The following is a 20647-nucleotide window of genomic DNA, read 5'->3' as shown; positions in this document are numbered from 1 at the left end:
AATCCACTGTCATCTTCTTATAGGTTTCTTTTGATGGCTTCAGACAATTTTATTCTGCTTACTGGAGACCCACTATTAGCGAAGACTATGTTGAACTTCTGTAGCCCCTTCAGATCTCCCATCAGCTTAATAAATGTGTGGATATTCCAAGGGAAGGATACAGACGCATTATTCATATTGTAGGGATGAGCTTTGTATAGTCTAATTAGTACGGTTGCTTTCTTACACTCCACCCCTGTATCTCAAGCCACCAATCCCCCCTCTTGCTCTCTCTCTCTCTCTCTCTCTCTGAATATTTAGTCATATATATCGGTGAAACAGAGCACTTGCGCACATCGATAACAAGATGTTGGATCTAGAGCCATTGCATGTAAGTAGGCATTCATAACAGACCTTGTTATTTACGCAGATTCTCTTATCACTGAGGGGCTGGTGAAAGTGATATGATGAACGCGAGAACTAAGTAACAGTACTGAATGAAGGAGAAATTTGTGCAAATGCAGATTGTGTCCATAATGTTGAGTCATTCTGTGGTCACAATGACACAAGTCACTTGACAGCATGAGAGAGAATTAACTAGAAAAGTTCAGTCATTAGTGTTTTTATTGTCACACTGCCCCAGTCTGTCTGGTCAAGCAGACCCGTTGACTAGAGGTGTACATAAGAGCTCATGCACCATGTCGGGATGCAGTCCCTGCCTGTGGCAGACACCAACTCACCCAAATCGGACGAGCTCCTTCCAACGGTGAGATGCAGAGAAAAATAAGGAGGTTTGGCTGCCTGGAGAACGTAGCAGCTACACTGACATAAAGAGTAACCTCAAACAGGGTCGGAAATAGCCACCATTTGATCATTCACAAGCGCTAGCTCTCGGTCATGAATAAGGCTCTTTCAAACCGGCCCAAGAGTGTCAGTCTGGCTGGAGGCATTCTGTTCTCACATTTTGTCACACAGAATGGTGCTGGCATAGCCACCTAGAGGAAGGCTGGCAAAGAAAAATGGCACCAGAAACTCGGCCTCAAGGCCAACGAACTCCGTCTACCCTGCTCGATGGCCATTGACTCAAGTGGTTCATTTTCCTTTTGGCAGGTCTGTTTTTTCACCATGCTGGGTTTCTATAGTCGATTCCAGGGAGTCTGACACACTGATTTTGCCAGCTGGGGACAGGCGGAATTGGTAACACTGCGCAATGCTCTAGGGCGGTGATTGGTCAATTGCTGTTGTGTTTGAACGTGCACAAACTGACTTTGTATTCCAACCATGGCCCTCATTTATTTGTAAGATACCGGATTATACAAATAAAAATTAAAGTAATGATATCTTTAATGATTAATGTGCCTTTTAAACCATTAGAGATAAACCTGAGCGACACTGATAACAAAACTAAGTAGTCAAAACTGAACACATACAGACACATTTAGCGACTGTGGCAGGAATTCAGACATTCATAGCAAGGTGGTCCCGAGGGCCTGTGAAGGGTCAAATGTTTTTCCCACCACTACTACACAGTGTCACAGTCTACAGTCTACACCGTGCCCTTCATTACCTCATCAACTAATATACAACCTTACCCTAGATATGCTTAGCTTAGCTTCTAATAATTATGATCTGTGTAAGCACACACACACACACACACACACACACACACACACACACACACACACACACACACACCTCACTGGGGCTAATACATGCTATTTTCAGTATATATAGTGTTCATTTCATTCCCTTCATAGGTAACAGTAGGTTTAACCCCTTAACTGCGGGGTTGTTGGGAGTGTGATGTGCGCGTCCTGCGAGGATAATCGCGCTCCACCTGACTTTTTAATAATATTTGCCAAAAATCAGTTACTAGTCCCAGAATATTATAATTAAATAAGCATATGGCACTTACGTTCAGCTTTCTCCTGGGATGTTTGTTGAGCCTTTATCGACTACCGTAGGACTTGTGGAGGCTTCTGAAGTTGAGTAACGAAGTCTCCACTTTACACTTCCTGATACCCTGTAATATGGTTACCACTTCCTGATATTATAACTATAAACACTATTCTATGAATTTAAGTAGTTTGGAATTCATATTAAAAAAAAAAAAAACACTGTGAAAGCAACATAAATTACGAGCGCATATGAGCTTTCCACCCACGCTCGTTCCCCGATGGTATTCTGAGGTGGAGCTGTTATTTATTATTCATAAACACACTCACACTTTATATTCCTAGTACTTTATTACACTTACTTATATATACAATATTTATCCATAAGTTTCGTTCAATACTAGTAGTTAATTTTCACCCCAGGCATTCACTTTCCTGTTCAGTAAACTAGCATAGAGAGCGAAGTTTTCACTTTCACTTTCATTACTCCAAGTATTTATACACGCTAGAGCAAAGCTTTCACTTTCACTTTCATTACTCCAAGTATTTATACTCGTATTCTTATACTACTAACTATTTACATTTCTTTTTACATTCTCTATTTTATTTACATTATTTACATTTCTATTTTATTTACACTATGTTATGCACTGTCACTTGCAGTAACTTATAAAACTATTTTCCAGTGTTCAGTTATATTTACATTCATTGCTTTCACTTGCTATTTACACATTATTTACACATTATTTACATTTCCACTTGCACTGTTTTAGAGTCACCAGAAAGTGCATAGTCACTGTCCATCATTATGATTGATAAATTAGAAAGTTCACGTTCCACATCAGAGTCACTTAGCCCTTTACCCCTTCCCACACGAGGTTTAGTAGGGGTAGAGGTCACAGGTCCCTTTGCAGGGGGCTAAGGACAGGCGCGAATCGGACGTGGTTTCACCTTGAAAGACGACAGTAAACTGAATGATGTGGCCTAGGGGCAAGGAAGGGTTGACAGTGTCAGTGTGATGACAGCTGCTAATTTATATGCTATGAAATGACTGGCAGGAAATCTAGACAATACATAATAAATTAGGTAGTTCCAGGTGAATGTAAATATCACTTAGGCTTCTCCCTTCCTTTCTTATATATATTTTTGTTACAAGAATAGGTCATACGGCATATTTCAAGGGTAAATAAACAGGGAAAATTAGCGAACGAGTGCACGTGGGGTGTTGCCAGGTGATAAGTATCCCATTCCAGACATATGGCAGTAGCAATTACCTTTTCTCTATCTTTTGTTTATTATTACATATAAGAATAGGGCATAGGGCACATTTCAATGGATAAAATGAGTGGAAAAATTCGTCCAGGATTTGTGTAGCATAGCGCAGCTGGGCAGGCGGGAGGAGAGGGTAATGGAGGGGAGGTAAGGAGGGGAGTCAAGGACAGGGGGAAAAATGGCTAAATTGTCAACAGTGGATGGGAGTGCAGATGACATTAGCAGAACTGAGTATAGCTGGACACTGGTAGTAGTGGTAGATGATACAAGCCACCACTTGAAAGCCAGGGCAAATTCAGAATAATACAGAATCACAAAAGTGACGCCCAGCGGTATGATCCTTTGCTCCCAAGCATCATGAAAGTGATGCCCTGCAGTTAAGAGGTTAAAAATTTGCATTTATTTGTATTCATAGTAAGATGCAGTAAAATTATTTCTTGCATTAATAAGTTTGGTGTTTGATTTTCCTGAATATTCTCATATCATAAGAGACAGACAGACGGACACCCTATCCCTGGCCACCACGCACCCTCTCCTCAAGTGTGATGTATCTATGTTCCCTCGACAGAGAGGAGCAGGAAAAGTAATGGATTACATCACTGTAGAATGAACTGAATTTTTGTTAATGGTGGAAGAAAGGAAAGCAAGAGAAAGCAAATCCCAGCTGTCTAAATCGGTGCATAAGACTCCTTGAAACCAACACTAGTCTCTGTTGTCACTCACGGGGCACGACCAGTGGGGTTGCGGGTTTAGTTGCCGATTATTTGACCAGGAAACAGTATCAAATTTCAGTAGCAAAACAGTATCTGATTGATCTGATCTTATTTTACCTGACGAGAGAGAGAGAGAGAGAGAGAGAGAGAGAGAGAGAGAGAGAGGAATGTGTGTATGTGTGTGTGTGTGTTAGCCACACTAACAGATTCACCGGGAAACGGATCAGTTGGTATTCATGTATGGTTATAATCCAAATATCATACACACTCCCAACAACGGTGATCAATGTGTCTCGTTTCACTTTTTCAGCTGAGGCAAACTTAGCCCAAGCCTCGAACACATATCAGTGAAGACCTGAACTGTTTGGCTTAAGTTCACACCGTCAGTTAACATTTACACTGTACATGTTGTCTCAGTTGCGAGAAAAAATAAATTGCCATTTTTATGTAATGACTTTACAACTGGCGAAGGATAACTAGACTCTTATCTTGACTAACGCGTTTCTGGGATTATATAGTTTTTACTAATGTGTTCATGAATAATTCGGAATATATTAATATTGCTGAAATTATACTATGAAAAATATAACTTATTTCGATTGTTATATACGTTCCGTCGGCACCTACACTCTGACTTCATATGCTTAAAAAAAATAAATATCACGTGTAACAAACGACAGTCACTTACGACGCTAGACATTATAGATACAGTAAGCGAAATGGTAACTGGATGAAGAAGTTAAAGTTGCAACGAGCATAAAGGTGATATGATGTTGAGCTGTGTGGTGACAGGAGAGGAATGTGGAGGTGGTGGTTTGTTGTCGTGGGGTGTTGTGATGGTGATATGTTGTGATGGTGTGCTGTGGTAGTGGTGCGCCATGGTGATGGAGTGTTTTGATGCAAATTTTTTGGTGGTGCTGAAATATGATGGTATGTTGTGATGGTGTGCTCTGCATGGTGGTGTGTGATGGTGGTCATAATGTGCTTTTGTGGTAGGTTATTGTGGTGGTGGTGTGTTGTGGTGGTGGCGTGTTGTGGTGATGGTGTTGTGGTGGTGATATGTTGTTGCGGTGGTGTGTTATGGTGGTGGTGTTTTGCTGCGGTTTTGGTGTATCGTGGTGGTGATGCATTGTAGTGATGGTGTGTTGTGGCGGTGGTTTGTTGTTGTTGTGGTGATGGTGTATTATGGTAGGGTGTGTTATGGTGGTGGTGTATTGTGGTGGTGGTGGTGGTGGTGGTGGTGTGTTGTGGTGATGGAGCATTGTTGTTGTGGCGGTAGTGGTGTATTATGGTAATGGTGTGCCGTGGTGGTGATATTCTGTTGGTGTGTTGTGGTGCTGGTGCAGGTGGTACATTGTGGCGGATGTGTGCTGTGGTGGTGGTGTGTTCTGGTGGTGATGTGTTACTGTGCTGTAGTGGTATTGTGTTATGGTGATGTGTTATGGTATGTTTTGTGGTAGTGGTCTCTTGAGGTGTGTTGTGATAGTGGTCCCTGGCGGTGTGTTGTAGTGGTGATTTGCTGTGGTTGTGTGTTGTAATGGTGGTGTGTTTTGGTGGTGGTGGTAGTTGTGTTTTGCTGGTGGTGGTGATGTGTTGTGGTGGTGGTGTGTCGTGGCGGTGGTGTGTTGTGGTGGTGTGTTGTGGTGGAGGTGGTGGTGGTGGTGTGTTGTGGTGGTGTATTGTGGTGACGGTGTATTGTGTTGGTGGTTGTATGTTGTAGCGGTGGTGTATTGTAGTGATGCTATGCTGCGGTGTAAGTGGTGTGTTGTGTGGCAGTGTGTTGTGGTAGTGATGTGTTGTTTGGTGTGTTGTGGTGGTGTGGTGAGCTGATGGTGATGTATTGTGGTGATGATGTATTGTAATGTTGGTGTGTTGTCGTGGTGATGTGCTGTGCCAGTGATGCGTTGTGTTTTTGTACTGCGGTGGTTGTGTGTTGTGATGGTGATGTATTGTGGTGGTGGTGTGTTGTGATGGTGGTTTTGTGGTGGTGGTGTGTTGTTGTGATGATACTTTGTGAAGGTGTGTTGGGATCGTAGAGTATTATGATGATTTGTGGTGGTGTTTTGTGTTGGTATTGTTTTGTTCATTTTCACTGTTATTTATATACTTCTTTCCGTACATCACATTAGACAGACATGGAAACAGAGAGACAGACAGACAGACAGAGAGCAACGCCGAGCATTATCTAAACATTACATTGCATTTTACACGCTTTTGTGCCCACTGTTTTATGCCAGAAACATAAACAGAAGTGCGGAAAGTATTAAAGCAAAACAGGCTGACTGAATTTGGTGCTGTGTGTGTGTGTGTGTGTGTGTGTGTGTGTGTGTGATAGTGTCCTTTGCTTCTATGTTACAAGTATTGAACGAAGGCTTATGTTTCACTTCATTGCTGCTAACCTTTGATAGTATTATTCAGCTTATGAGAGTTGATTTATGATAAAGACTTTAATGATCAGTGGTTAATCTTTCCAGCTGCTAGTCTCTTCTAAAGTGAGTAAGAGTCATGGTAGTGAAATGTTGACTGAAGGCGTGCATGTGGGAAAGCGTCTTGGAGTGGTGGAATGGTATAGAGATAAGTGGTGACAGAGAACTTAGAAGAGGTTTTGTCTCATCCAGCCTGTATGAAATCTGGAAGAAGACATGTACAAACACCTGGTTAGAAAATTGAAATACTTCATTTTGAGGGAATATTAAAAATGTTGATTTACCTCTGTGCACTTGTTTACATTCTGATTGGTGAATGGGCTAGTCGTTATTGATTACACGTAGCATGTGGAGTGGGGGTGGGAGGAACGGGGGAGGACGGGATGAGAAATAGAAGGGTAAAATAAGGAAAAATATTTGCGGTACAGTAAAGAGGAAAAGGGAAGGAGAGATAAAGATAGAATATGGCTAAGAAGAATCCTGTAAGGACATGTGAGAAATTGCTAAATACTACGGTTTCTAAACGTTTCAAAAGCGATTACTCCTTTATATATTCTATTATTTTTACCTTCAAAGAGTTTTCTTTACAAATGAGAGGATTATTGAATCATACAGGCCACATACAATCCTGATTAGCCACCTTAATTTTATGTTGCTCTACCAAACAGAATCAAATTTCTTGGTAGCAGCTAAAACGAACCGCAAATGACGTCATCGTTATAGGTCAGTTAATGTTAGGGTGGTGGGATACCAGGAAATTAAAATGCTTGTTGGTCAGCGTACAGTTATTTAAAGTTGGAATTTAAATAAAACATTGGATACTGAGCACTCCGAGTGCCACAATTTTTAAAAAATTTAACTTCCTGGAGTGCTGCCCCCCATCATCCCAAGAAACCCACCATTAACACGTTTGTGCTGTTAGTCCTTCCTTCCCTTCCCCCATTAAAAAAGAAAAGTTGGGTGTAGGGGGTGGGCGAATTGAGGGCTGTAACTGGGATATAGCAGTGTGAGCTTTAACATCGTGGATGTAATAAGAAATGAATAGATTTTAACCCCTGAATGGCTGCCAACATTGAATGACGCCTGGCCAGTGGCTTCTAATCAGCGCGATCTGTAATAAACTGTGAAGAATTTTGGGAGGGGTACGAAGATTTGGGAGATGTTGACACTGACCTAGTCTACACTACAAACCACTCAGGCGGTCAGTAGGCTACATCTTGTGAATCAGTCATGAGTGGACGTCCATCTTTCACTCCTCTTAAGACCAGCACCCCCTCACACCTCCGGCCTTTGCACTCGCACCAGGGTTTCACAAACCCTGAAGTCAGGGCTGAACTCTTCTCTAAGGATGGGGAGCATGGTGACGACAACATTGGATCAGAAGACGAGCGAGGATGCATCATTGACGACTCCTCAGATGATGATACAGATGAGGGGAACCAGATGCCAACTGAGCAAGACAATGACGAGGATGACTCTGAGGTCACAGACAATGCTCCATCTCCTTCTCGCTGCAAAATTGCTTTGCCACCGGCCAAGAAGACGGTAACAAAGCAGTTATTTACTGCAATAAAGGCTGATGAGAAGGCGAGCACGTTGCAGGACCACTTGCAGCTGGAGCATAATGCGAGTTGCTCCTCCCTTCCTCCACAGTCACCAACATTTCTCTCCACCTCACGTGATCTCTGACCATCCCGCGCAGTTTCATCAGCTGGCCGGGTCATGGATGCCATGTGGTTCGCTGTCCTCCCTGCTTCCCTGAGTACCATACCATAGTAAAATACTAAGTATGACATGAAAAACTTCTAAATACAAAATTATGAATACAGAACTATTTATAGAACTAAGTATATGCCTGAGATTATGTAGTAAATATAAAAGAAGTAGTGCGGCAGTGAAAGATTGCCTAAGAAACTAAGTGTCAGTGTAACTAAGAATAAGAAAATGTGTTACCCAGACAGTGACTACTTACCAAAGCTTATGTTTGACCTGGGAAGAGAGGGTAAAGAGATAAGCATCCCTTGTGCTTGCCGCCCTTTCTACAAGTCACATCCTACAACCCTACAAGCGTAAAACGTAAATTTGTTTTTTTATCTTTTAGTCATTATCTTTGTCATTACTTCTTTGTTTGTATTGTTTTCCTCTTATTTTTTCTGTACTTCCAGAAAAAAGTCATATATATTTTTTTTGTTTATTGCACTAACACCTATAACTTACACCCTCACTGTTCCTTACCCTGCCTTCCCCAGCCCTCCTACAAATCTCTGGCTTTATCGTTTTTTGACCGCAAGAGTTGTCACTAAGACACACAGCTACAGCCATTATCTTGAATCAGACTAAACACAGCATCCTTTTCCTCTCTTTGAAAAAGAACTCAGAATATGAAAATAACTCCATACAGGAATTAACTTTATAGCATCAAAAAGATGGAAAACAAATTCATAATTATATTTTTACTCATAAGCACACATATTATGGAATGAATCTGATCACTGAGGCTTTTCGTCCCATTAACTCACCTCCTCTTACTGACTCCCTTCAACCTCTGTCTCGTCGCCGCGCTGTTGCATCTTTGTCTCAGTCGTTACTTCAGTGGTCACTGCTCCTCTGAACTGTCTGCATGCTTTCCTCCGCCTCTACGACGGGCACGTAGCACCCATCTAGCGGCAAACTCATCCCTTTTCTGTCCAACTCTCTAAAGCAAGAGTTAACCGTTACTGCTAGTCCTTCATTTACGCAATTCGTCAACTCTGGAACGGTCTCCCTCTGTCTGTGTTTCCTGCTTCCTATGATCTCCAGTCTTTCAAACGCAGTGTGTCCAGGCATCTCGAAATGATCGGATCTTGAATTTGGCTCTCTCTTGTAGTTTGTTTTTCTCTTGGAAGGAACAATAATAGCGGGCCCACGGCCTTTGGTTCCTTCTCCCTCGCATTAAAAAAAAAAAAAAACTATACCTCCCCTCCTCCTTATGTTAATCAGCTTGTGCGAGGTGTTAATCTCTGGTCACTCTGACTTTTGGCCGCTGTGGTTCACCCTATACACACACAGTAGCACCCTTATCTGCTCAGAGACTAATAATTGCATCTTTCGCATCTCTTTAGATACATGCAACACCCCCCAGACTAAGAACTAACTCCATATGTGCCTAAACACAGTAAACAAAAAGTGTGAAAAAATTCATAATTATTTTTCTTTAAACCCTCCCATACTGTGTACTGATTTTGTTCATATTACATATATCGTCATTTCAAACCATTTCATCAATAATAAAGTATCTTTTGTGCGAATATATGGTTATTTATTAGTGCGATGGTTTGTCATTCATTTGCCTAGTTTTCACCAGCGTCTATGCAGCCATATTGTGATTTTTTTTCGCAGTCCATTACGAATCACAGGATGGGTTTAACAAACTGAAAATTACATTGCCAGGTGCGCCAGATTATTCTCTTCACGTTGGCAAAGAACAAAATTGATATCCGAAACATGAAAAAATGGTCCAGGTGCTGGCTGATCAATTTCTGAAGGCACGGCCATGGAGGGGTTAAGTATAAATTTTATTTATAATTTTATATTTACTCTCCTAGAAATAGTAGTGTGATTTTTAAATAATATGTTTAGAGAGATGCAAATTTATTTTAGTAGTTATAAAAAAAAAAAATTCCTTATCATTTCTATATAGTCTTCCATGGTCTTAATTGGTGTTCAGAAGTAACAAATCTATCCCCCTTGAAACAACTGAATGAATGGCACCTTCTTCACATCCATTACTGCCACTATACCCTCCATGTCATCTTTACCATGATTACTTTGTTACCACCATTAATTCAACCATAAATGGAACTTCCATGAGAAGTACAGCAGGATACTATCATAACCATCTGTACTAAAAAATCACATTTTTCCGTCACCATAGGTACCACAACCACGATGACCCCTGTTCTTGAACAACATCCAGATTTGCCTCAACTCCTTCCATTAGACCATCTCTCCTGCTATGCATTTTGTGCAGTCACTTCCTTGCACTATTGCTGCCCCTTCCTTCACTCCATCTTCTGCTCCTTGTCTTTCTCTTCATCTCCTTATGCTCTTACTTTCTAACGACCCCATGCCAGACTCCTCACACTACTATGAAATTAATTGGTACTGTAGCATTCTTGGTTATGGGGATATTTTACTAGGGGATACACCAAGGCAAATGGTAAGGATAGATAAACACAAATATGCTGGGAGGAAATAGACAGGGCAGTGATTATTGACTTGGAACAATGCAGAGTTACTGCATGACTTCAAAGTGGTACAAGGCAGTTACATTTATAACATGTGTAGATCAATTAAACCGATAAATAGTTACAAACTAATATATGAGCGATGAATTTAGTGCAGAGCGGGGAATGCTGAGCTGATGTGTTTACGTGTAGTGTATATGTAAAGTCGTACCGCGTGGCCAGGAGAGACAGGGAGCAAGGCAGGTAGTCAGCCGGGTGAAGGTGAGAGAGAAAAGGAGGGTGAGGTAGGTCGCCCGCTCGGTTTTACGCCCCTTAACCCCTTAACCACGGGGCATCATTTTCGTGACGCTTGGGAGCAAGGGACCATACCGTCGGGCGTCGCTTTTGTGATTCTGTGTTATTTTGAATTCACCTGGGCTTCCAAGTGGGGGCTTGTATCATCTATCAGTACTGCCAATGTCCAACACTAGTCAGCACTCCTAATCTCATCTGTATTCCCATCCATTGTTGACAATTTAGCCATTTCTCCCCGTTCTTGACTCCCCTCCCTACCCCCCCTCCATTACCCTATCCTCTCGCCTGCCCGGCCGTGCTACGCTAAGTAAATCTTCCCTGGAATTTTTCACTGATTTCATCCATTGAAATAAGCCCTATGCCCTATTCTTATACCAAATAATATATACAAGAAAGAAATAAGGTAAGTGAGAGTGCCATACACCTGGAATTGGCTAATTATCACCTGACAACACCTCACGTGCACTCGTTCGCTAATTTTCGCTGTTTATTTCCCCTTGAAATATGCCGTATAATCTATTTTCGTAATAAATATACATATAAGGAGGAAAGGGAGAAGCCTAAGTGATATTTACATTCACCTGGAACTACCTAATTTATAATGTATTGTCTAGATTTCCTGCCAATCATTTCATTGCTATAAATTAGCTGTGTCAAGAGGCTAACGTTGGGAGTACTGATTTCCCTAGGTAGTTCACCACCCCGGCCCACCCTTATCAGTTCACTCTCATCTTCCAGTGTGGAGGTACGTCTGTTCGCTCTTGCTAGCTTCAGGGACTTTTCACCCCCATGCAAAGGGCCCTGTGACCTTTACCCTTTACTAAACCTCGCGTGGAAAGAGGTAAAGGGCTCACAATTGATAAAAGAGTGACTACGATCTTTCTATTGAGTAAAACAGTGCAAGTGGCATTGTAAATAATGTGTAAATAATGTGTAAACAGCAAGTGAAAGTAATGAATTTAAATATACGTGAACAGTGGAAAACAGTTTTATAAGTTACTTCAAGTGACAGTGCATAACACAGTGTAAATAAAATAGAAATGTAAATAACGTAAATAAAATAGAGAACGTAAATAGAAATGTAAATGAGTAGTATTATAAGAATACGAGTATATACCCTAGGAGTAATGAAAGTGAAAGTTTCACTCTAGCATGTCTGAATACTATGAGTTATAAGAGTGAAACTGAAAGTGACAGATTCACTCTCAATGCTAGTATACAGGACGAGAAAGTGAATGCTACGTATTTTACTGAAAGAAATTGAACCCCTACAGTGACAATAAACTAATACTACTGAAGGAAACTTATGGATAAAGACTGTAGATATATATATATAAGTGTTATATAGTAATAGAAATATAAAGTGTGAGGGGTTTTATGAATAATAAATGACAGAGTACCAAGAGCCAACTAGCGCAAGTGCGACGGTCAGACGCGCTCGTAATTTTCATTGCTTTCAGAGTGTTTTTTTTTTGGAGTATGGATCCCAAACTACTTGAAAATCATACAGCAGTGCTTATAGTGTTAATATCTGGCTGTGGTAATCATATTACGGGTTGTCGGGAAGTGTAAAGTGGAGACTTCGTTACCCAACTTCAGAGGTCTCCACAAGTCTTACGGTAACTGACGAAGGCTCAACAAACATTCCAGGAGAAAGCTGAAGGTATGTGCCATAAGCATATTTAATTTTAATATTCTAGGACTAATAACTGATTTTTGGCAAATATTTTTTGAGAGTCTGTCGGAGCTCGAATAACCCCGCGGCACACGCAAAACATTGGTAAACATGCCCGCGGTGTAGGGGTTAATGAGGTAGGCGGAGCACTGGGAAGCATAGGTCGCCTGAATACATTTTGATTGGTTTAGGCACCACTACAGGTGAGGAGGGAAGAGAAATTGAATATTATTGGTAGCGGCACTGGTACAGGTGAGGAGGGAAGAGAAATTGAATATTATTGGAAGCGCAACTATAGTCGTTTTTTTTCCAGCTGACAATGTCGGCAATCGTCATCCAACCACCTGAGCTGGGAAGGAAATACAGAATCTCTTTATTTCCCTACAAATCCTTCCAAACACAAGCACATTCCAAGCATTTTCACTCACTCATGATGGTTATAAGTGTAGGAGCAATCTAGACAAAAAAAATATGTTTATCAAGCTTAAATGCAAACAAAACAAACGATTTAAAAAATTAGGTGCATAAACATCTCTGCGACGAGACTCGCTTTCTCGGTCATCCAGTGGCGCTTACTATATCATCTTTCATGACTGAGATGACTATGGATTTCGTTTCATATTAACAGTGGTAAATACAAACAAAAGGAAAACTGGCCGCCAAAATTACCGTCTGTACAGTATTGAAATATACCATATCTCACTATTGGCGGAAAACGAGCGACACCCAACTCCCTGCCTCCCATCCTTCTCTCCACTTCCTTTCCCCAGTCCTCAATCTCCACTCCTACCATTCTCTCCCAAAACCCCTCCCTCCTCTCACAACCGTAAGAGTGTACAACAAATTATATGTTTCTTTAGTAACTGTTGTTTTATTATTGCTTTAGAGGCCCCCAGCTAATTTTTAATATGCCAATATTATAATATGTGGCAACTCCATGCACAGTAGAGTGTGAAAATTTTAACTGTTGCCCATTGGTTCAGTATCCACCACGATGTGACGGGTTCATTTATTAGTCCTACTTCAACTTTTGTTGTTGTTGTTACTCCTTGTTGTTCAGCGATTCCCCAGGCATGATTGGTTGTAGCATTAGCTGCTCTCACCAAGGAAACAATACTGTGGGCTGGAGTGGAATGACAGGACATGTTATCCTTTTGAATTATTAAATGAGATGAAGAATCCGCGCATATTTACCGTGACTGAAAACACATATGTGACTGAAAACACATATGTGAAAATTATGTGTATATGCAAAGTAATACCGAAATCAGCAAGGATCATGCAGAATTGAGTACGGTGTAGAGAGCCGTTGACGGCAGCACTGTAAGAAGGTGAGTGGTGAAGTTTATTAGGGGTGAGCGTATCGATACCAAAATATCGATACTTTCGATACCAGCTATGTAAGTTTAAGTATTGATGCTTGTCCCGAGGTATCAATATTTCGATTATTAAAGAAAAATGTTCCAATTTGGCAAATTTTAACGAGAAATTAAGTAATTTCAATTTGCAAAGAAATAATTATTTGGTACGCTGAAAGGCAAGGATAATATTTTTGTGTCTTGCAGCCTGGTATATTTGTCTCCTGTCGTTCACCGAGCTTGTGTGACCATACTGTATAAGTCAGTCACACCACTGTCCGTGAGTGGAAATTACTGTTACAGCAGTGCTGGCACCCCTAGGCTATATATTGAAAAACAACATTAAGCAAAGGTCGAGGTATCGGTATCGGTAATTGGTACTCCCGATACTAGTCAAAAATATAACCAGTATCGTATTGATATGAAATAGCTGGTATCGCCCACCACTAATGTTTATGATTGCAAATTATGGCTGGCGGGATATCGATTGCCGACATTTACGACAGCTGGGGAAAAAAAAAAAAAGACAGTAGTGCAGATGAGGAGGGATGTGTCACGAATTCACGCGAGCATATTTATAAATTCGTGACATTTTACATCAGTGGGAAAACCACGAATTCTAGTGGAATTCCCACTGCATATCACTCAGTTCAACCGTCCTTGCATTCACTCAATTGGGACGGTTTTCAGAACATTTCTCGCTGTTTCACAAGTGATAATTCGTATGCAAGACGTTAGTGCCTTCACTGAGTGATTTACTGTGAGCGTATATCGTTCACTTTCTCTCATTGACCATTGACTTAGGCCACGCCTATTTCTGGCAAACACGGCCATCGCTCACCCCCTTTCATAATTTGAAGTTAGTCAGGCTTGGATTGTCGCAAGTGTAGGACCATTGTGCCCAGCGTGGAGCAGCGCCGCCGTTGTACAGCGAGTTCCTGAAATCTCCACCTAGATGGTGAATTGGCGAAGAGGGTTTAGCGTATTGCAGCGTCTGTCCTGCACTGGCGCCCAGATCTTTCCGCTAGCTCCCCTCCACTGACCAGTATTTCTTTTCGTTTTCCTAGGTTTAAGATGAGCGAGTGAGTGTATTCTCCTTGTTATTTTGAATTCATTTTGAGACTCATGTAACACAAATTTATTTCATTGTAATTAATAAATTTACAGTTCTTTTTCTTTGAGCTTAATGTAGTTAAACTCATGTTTTATTTCTCCACATTAAGCTTATTTTAGTTGCCGCTCCTAGTTGGACAAATGCTTTGCATTATTCATAACTGGGGAGGCGGTGGCTGAATCAGTAGAGAGGCGGCCTGCAGTCCTGATGGACCCAGGTTCAAATCCCGGCTTGGGCAGGGAACTGTTTAAGGATTTGAATTTCATAAAAAAAAAAAAAGACTTTCCTGATCTACCAGATGACCCGCCGACATGTTGTAAAAATACCCCCGCTAATACCAATACACCAGTCTTGTATGAGACAACCCTAGCATGTATTCAGTATGGACGGTGGATGTTAGCGCCGAAGTGGTGACAGGTGGAGGTGTAGGAGGACTACTGGGCCTTGGGATAGGCTACTGCCCCCGAGATATAGGCCCTGAAGCCTTTGCCCAGAATGGGACACACACAAAATAAAAATTAAGGCCAGTTCCTTTGTATCAAGCTTAAATCCGTTGTGCCAGCCAGGAGTTAATGCACCAGCAAGAACCTGTTTATCATTAAAAGCATTAGTTATTGATTGTTAGGGATGGAGTCACTTTCTCAAGAGGCTAACAGTACTAACAAACAGCACGCATGAGTAATTAGTCTCTGCTGTGTACTGTTCAGAAAGTTTATAAATTCTCGTCCTTAGAGAATCAGCGAAGTAAACCGGCATAAAGTAAAACTAGCTGCTTGATTTTCACAAGTCAGTTCCTTGTCTCTATTATCAAGCTCTATTTTTAGCATTATTAATTCTTAAATTCACATCCCCCCGTGACATCTGGCGACCTCGCCAGGATATTAACTCCTAGCTCTAAAGTTATTAATGAGATAGTACTCACTCACTCATACTTAGGTATTTGTCATTAAAGTCTATAGGCACTATCTTACTGGTGATTATTGATTCATTTCTATTAATTTAACGTAATAGTTTTCACAGTCAGATGTTTTTTAATTTTCTTTCCTTACCAGTTTCACTAGATAAAACTGATGACCACCAACCTGTGCCTATATTCTTTACTCTTGATTATTGGCATTTCTCTGCAAAATAGCAGTCAGTACTTAGTCTTTACTTCACTCAGACTGAGTTAGCATCATGACTACTAATATCTATGCACAAGAAGCTAAAGATTTGGGGCTTAGCAACCCCGAGAAAGTCAAAGAATATGTACTCTCTCGGTTTAGTTATGAGCAGCAACGTGAGAATGATGCTCGTGAAGAGCGTAGAATTCAGCGCGAAAATGAGCGAGAACAGTTTGAGGAATGCGAGAGAGAACATCAACACGAGCAAAAACAACGCGAATATGAGCAAAAACAACGCTAATTCGAGTTAGAACAACGGGAAAGGGAATGTGAACATGAGCAAGAACAACGTGAATACGAGCCTGAACAACGAGAGAGAGAACGAGAACACGAACGTGCCGAGCACAAGGCACGTGAGAAGCATGAACTTAAGATGTTGAAGCTCAAGCGAGACTTCTTGGCTTCAGACACATCTGGTGCAGCTAACCCAAGTTCTATGAGCGCTCTCCCTGCACATGTTCTGGCGACCCCACACATCAAGCTTCCTCCATACAAGGAAGGCGACCGAATCGAGCCATTCATAGCTCGTTTTGAAGACATGGCTCAACTGTACCAGCTGAATGAGGCAGCTAAGCGGCTCCAGTTTCTTAGCTTGTTTGAGGGCCTTGTTCTTGATATTCTCCACAGAATTCGTGGAGACAATCTCAAGTATGAGATGATGAAGACCACACTCGTCAAAGCGTATGGTCTCACAGTTGACGATGCTAAGAGTCAGTTTATGAGGGCACGTTTTCAAGAAAAGGAGACTGCCGTTCAGTTTCTTGATCGGCTTACTGCTTACTTAGATGAGTGGATGGAGAAAGATGAAACTCCTTCCATGCGTGAGGGGATAATTGACCTTATGCTGTGCATGCAGCTAGAAAAGTCGTGGCCTGCTGAGCTTATAGCTCAGCTTAAGATCTGCCAGGTAAGGGATGCCAGCCAAATGGTGGAGAAGGCTGATGCATTCTTCACTGTGTATGGGTATCAAACTCGTAAGCAGCACACCTGGAACAGGAAAACTGACAAATCTAGGAAACCGTCTCAGACTGAACCCCAGCAACAAGGCCATGCTCAGAATAGTGGCCAAGGTCCAAAAAAAATGCAGAAGAAGGACCAGGGGCAAAACACTCAGAAACCTGAGTGGAAGCGGTACGACAAGTACTCTAACCAGCAGCAGTATCAGCCACGCAATCAAAAGTCGAGACTATCTTTTTCAGCACCAGTCCCAGGGTATCGCAGGCAGGAGGCGAACGCAGCCTTCATTCCTGAACAGAAGCACGGTGTTGTCGTCCTTAGCAGTACGGGTACTTCCCCACAATTCACTAGTCCCCCAGCGACAGTGAACCCTCCTCCACAGATGGTCAACACTCCATCTCCCCAGACAGTGAGTACGACCCCTCAGGTATCTAATTCACAGGGCACCATGTTTGCTACATCATTCATGCAGCAGCTTCATCAGTGGCTGGTTGCTTCCTCCACAGGCCCTCCCACAGGTAACTTCCTTGTTCAGCCAGGGTTTGTGGGAGGCATTCCTGTGAAGGTCCTGAGAGACAACAGTTCTTCAGGTTGCTCTGTCAGGCAGAGTCTAGTTCGGCCTGAGGGATACACAGGTCGACAGATCCAAGCTCAGCTTATTGGTGGATCAGTGAGATTGTTCCCTGAGGCATGTATCCAGGTGGCATCTACATTTTCCACTGGTACGGCACACGCAGTTGTCATGCCAGAACCTTTATTTGACCTTATCATAGGCAATATTTCAGGTGCCAAGTATAGCTGCACCATAGATGATGCTACTCAGACTTCGGCTGCAGTAACACGAGCCATGGCCGAGGCTCCGAACTGTGTCACCCCGGTGACCATTGCATCGCCACAAGATCTGATTTGTAGCCAAGATGTTGTTCAAGAACAACGTTCTGACCTGACACTTGCTTGCATACGGAAGAAACAAAAGGGTAGAGTGATTAAGTATTCATGGGGAGGTCAAGCCAAGTTCTTTCATAAACATGGACGGCTGTACCTTGAGTCACGAACACCCCAGGGCGAGGTTCGACTGCAGTTTGTCGTTCCCACTAAGTACCGCAAGCAGTGTTAGAATGGGGTCATTGTTCAGCCTCAGGAGGTCACTTGGGCAAAAGGAAAACCCAGGGCCTTATCCGTGATGATTTTTCTGGCCAGGAATGGGACCGGAAATAGATATTGTCTCACCAATCTAAAACCAAGGTTTGGGTGGAGTCCAGCGAGGGATTTCCCGGCGTACAGCGTTGCCTTGTTTCTTATACTCTGATTGGCTAGTGGCTGACCTGACACCGTGAGAGCTCGCCGCTCACATCTCGCCACCCGGCCTGACATGACTTCACCCACTTCTCTGTGTGTGTGTGTGTGTGTGTATGTGTGTGTGTGTGTAAAGACAAACTAATTTAAGTTATAAATAAAACCAAAATAATGAATTTAAAAATCGCATTCTCTCTCTCTCATATAATTTATGATTCCCAGTATGGGCCTGGATGTTGCCGCTCGTGAGTGTTTAAACTTATTTATTTCTATTAAGAAAATAGCGTATGTTCTGCTGATTCCTTCAAATTATATTATAAACGTAATTGTTACATTACTTACCCAACTTAGAACTACCGTGAAAGTCGGTAAAAGTAACTACATTTTTTTCAGCAACACTGTAAAATATGTATGCCACGTTTCTTTATTGATGTACAAGAGCCATATGCATTACAAGGTTGCCTTCCTTTGATATGCTAGAATACTTACGTTTATATAGTATTAGTATGTGTGTACCTATCTGTGATGCCTATTACATATATAACAGAATCTACTCATCGCTCGTTTAGGAAGTATGGCATGGCTGCACCCAGCGCCAGACCCCACCCAAACCTTGGTTTTAGATTGGTGAGACTATAGCTTTGTGCGTTCCTGCAATGTGTGTCAACGTACCACCAATCAGGGACTTGTCCTTCCTGTGCCATTTGAATCCACACCCATAATCTCTGAAGCAGTTGAAAGAGAGGGCAGTGGTGATGTGGGTGCAGACCTGATGTCTCGCCTGTTGGCCCCACAGGACACATTATGTCCAGGGCCTGTACATACCTATGTACCTTAGGTTAAGGGGGAAGTTTGAGAACCCCGTAGGGACAATCCGAGGCTGTGTGTGAATTATCTTGTGGTGTCTTGAGCTGTGAGCCTCTCAGAGGATTCCCGAAGAATGCCCATTATCCACATGAGTGTTCACACCCACGTTGGGTGTGAAAATGTGACCTGCCCGAGATTGCATAGGGATTCTCAGCTTGCCGTTGTTAATCGTAAGCGTAGAGTTAGGTTTAACCAGTAAACTGCCCGTTCTGAGAGATTTGGGCAATTCAAGAACTGGCACATTTCATGGTTAATAATGTAAGTTTAACCAGTAAACTACAGGAGTCCTGAGAGATTTGAGCAATCCAAAGACTACATTTTCTGGTTAATAATGTATCCATTAATAGAATAATAGTGTACCTTTTTGTAACATAAGTACTGATTGCTAGGCAGAGAGAGAGAGAAATGACACTTTTGATGCTCCACCTTGATTGCTTTTGCAGGTACAGCTGGCGGGTGCAGCATTGTTGTGGAGATCAGCTGATTGTCTCTGTCGCATGCTGCCGCCTCTTCTCTTCTGCCTAGTCGTCATTATTTACTATTGATTAGCCAACGGCCATACCACGTTGAGTACACTGCTTCCCGTCCGATCAGCGAAGTTAAGCAACGTTGGGTCTGGTTAGTACTTGGATGGGTGACCGCCTGGGAACACCAGATGCTGTTGGCATCCCTACGTGTCAAGTGGGGTTGGTGGAGGATTAGTGCCCCTCCCTGTAAAACAATTAACTCTAAGCCCCCGTTGGGATACATGGCGTCTGGCAATGAATGAATGAATGAATGATTTGTATTATATAATTTTACACGTAGGCACAGTTACACCACAACTGTCACACCTACACCGTGTATTACATACATCATGCTACATAGCAGTTAGTTGTTAATGTAAATGTAGCAAACTTTTCGCTCAGTTTGACCTGAGTACAGGATTTTTCACCATCGTCACGGAGTTTTTTCCTCAAGCTTGCTTCTATTAACATAAATATGAGGTTTTTATGCTCATGGGCAACTGTGATTTTCTCCTGTAGCAGGATAGTACACACACCACAGTGTGAATCTTGTGTGACTGAGTTAGGATTTATATGTATGTATATCGAAATTTTTTCTGAAGAAAAAATTTGATTTTGATGGGGCGTAATGTCACGAATTCGTGCGAGCGTATTTATAAATTCGTGACATTTTACATCAGTGGGAAAACCACGAATTCTAGTGGAATTCCCACTGCGTATCACTCAGTTCAACCGTCCTTGCATTCACTTGATTGGGATGGTTTTCAGAACATTTCTCACTGTTTCACAAGTGATCATTCATATGCACGACGTTAGTGCCTTCACTGAGTGATTTATTGTGAGCGTATATCGCTCACTTTCTCTTGCTGACCATTGACTTAGGCCACGCCTATTTCCGTCAAACAT

General features: G+C 42.1%; 1 non-coding gene across 1 annotated transcript; it reads left to right on the top strand.

Annotated features, from left to right (window-relative positions):
- Window positions 1-19783: 19783 nt before the first annotated feature.
- LOC145407362 (5S ribosomal RNA) lies at window positions 19784-19902 on the top strand. Its single transcript, XR_013898721.1, has one exon. It is a non-coding gene; the product is annotated as a 5S ribosomal RNA (ribosomal RNA).
- Window positions 19903-20647: the final 745 nt, after the last annotated feature.

The sequence above is a fragment of the Coenobita brevimanus genome, chromosome 72 (assembly GCF_032717465.1).
Source record: "Coenobita brevimanus isolate Jiangsu-jjx chromosome 72, ASM3271746v2, whole genome shotgun sequence".
NCBI lineage: Eukaryota > Metazoa > Arthropoda > Malacostraca > Decapoda > Coenobitidae > Coenobita > Coenobita brevimanus.
Note: the sequence above shows the minus strand (reverse complement) of the source record. Positions and strands in the feature narration are given on the sequence as shown.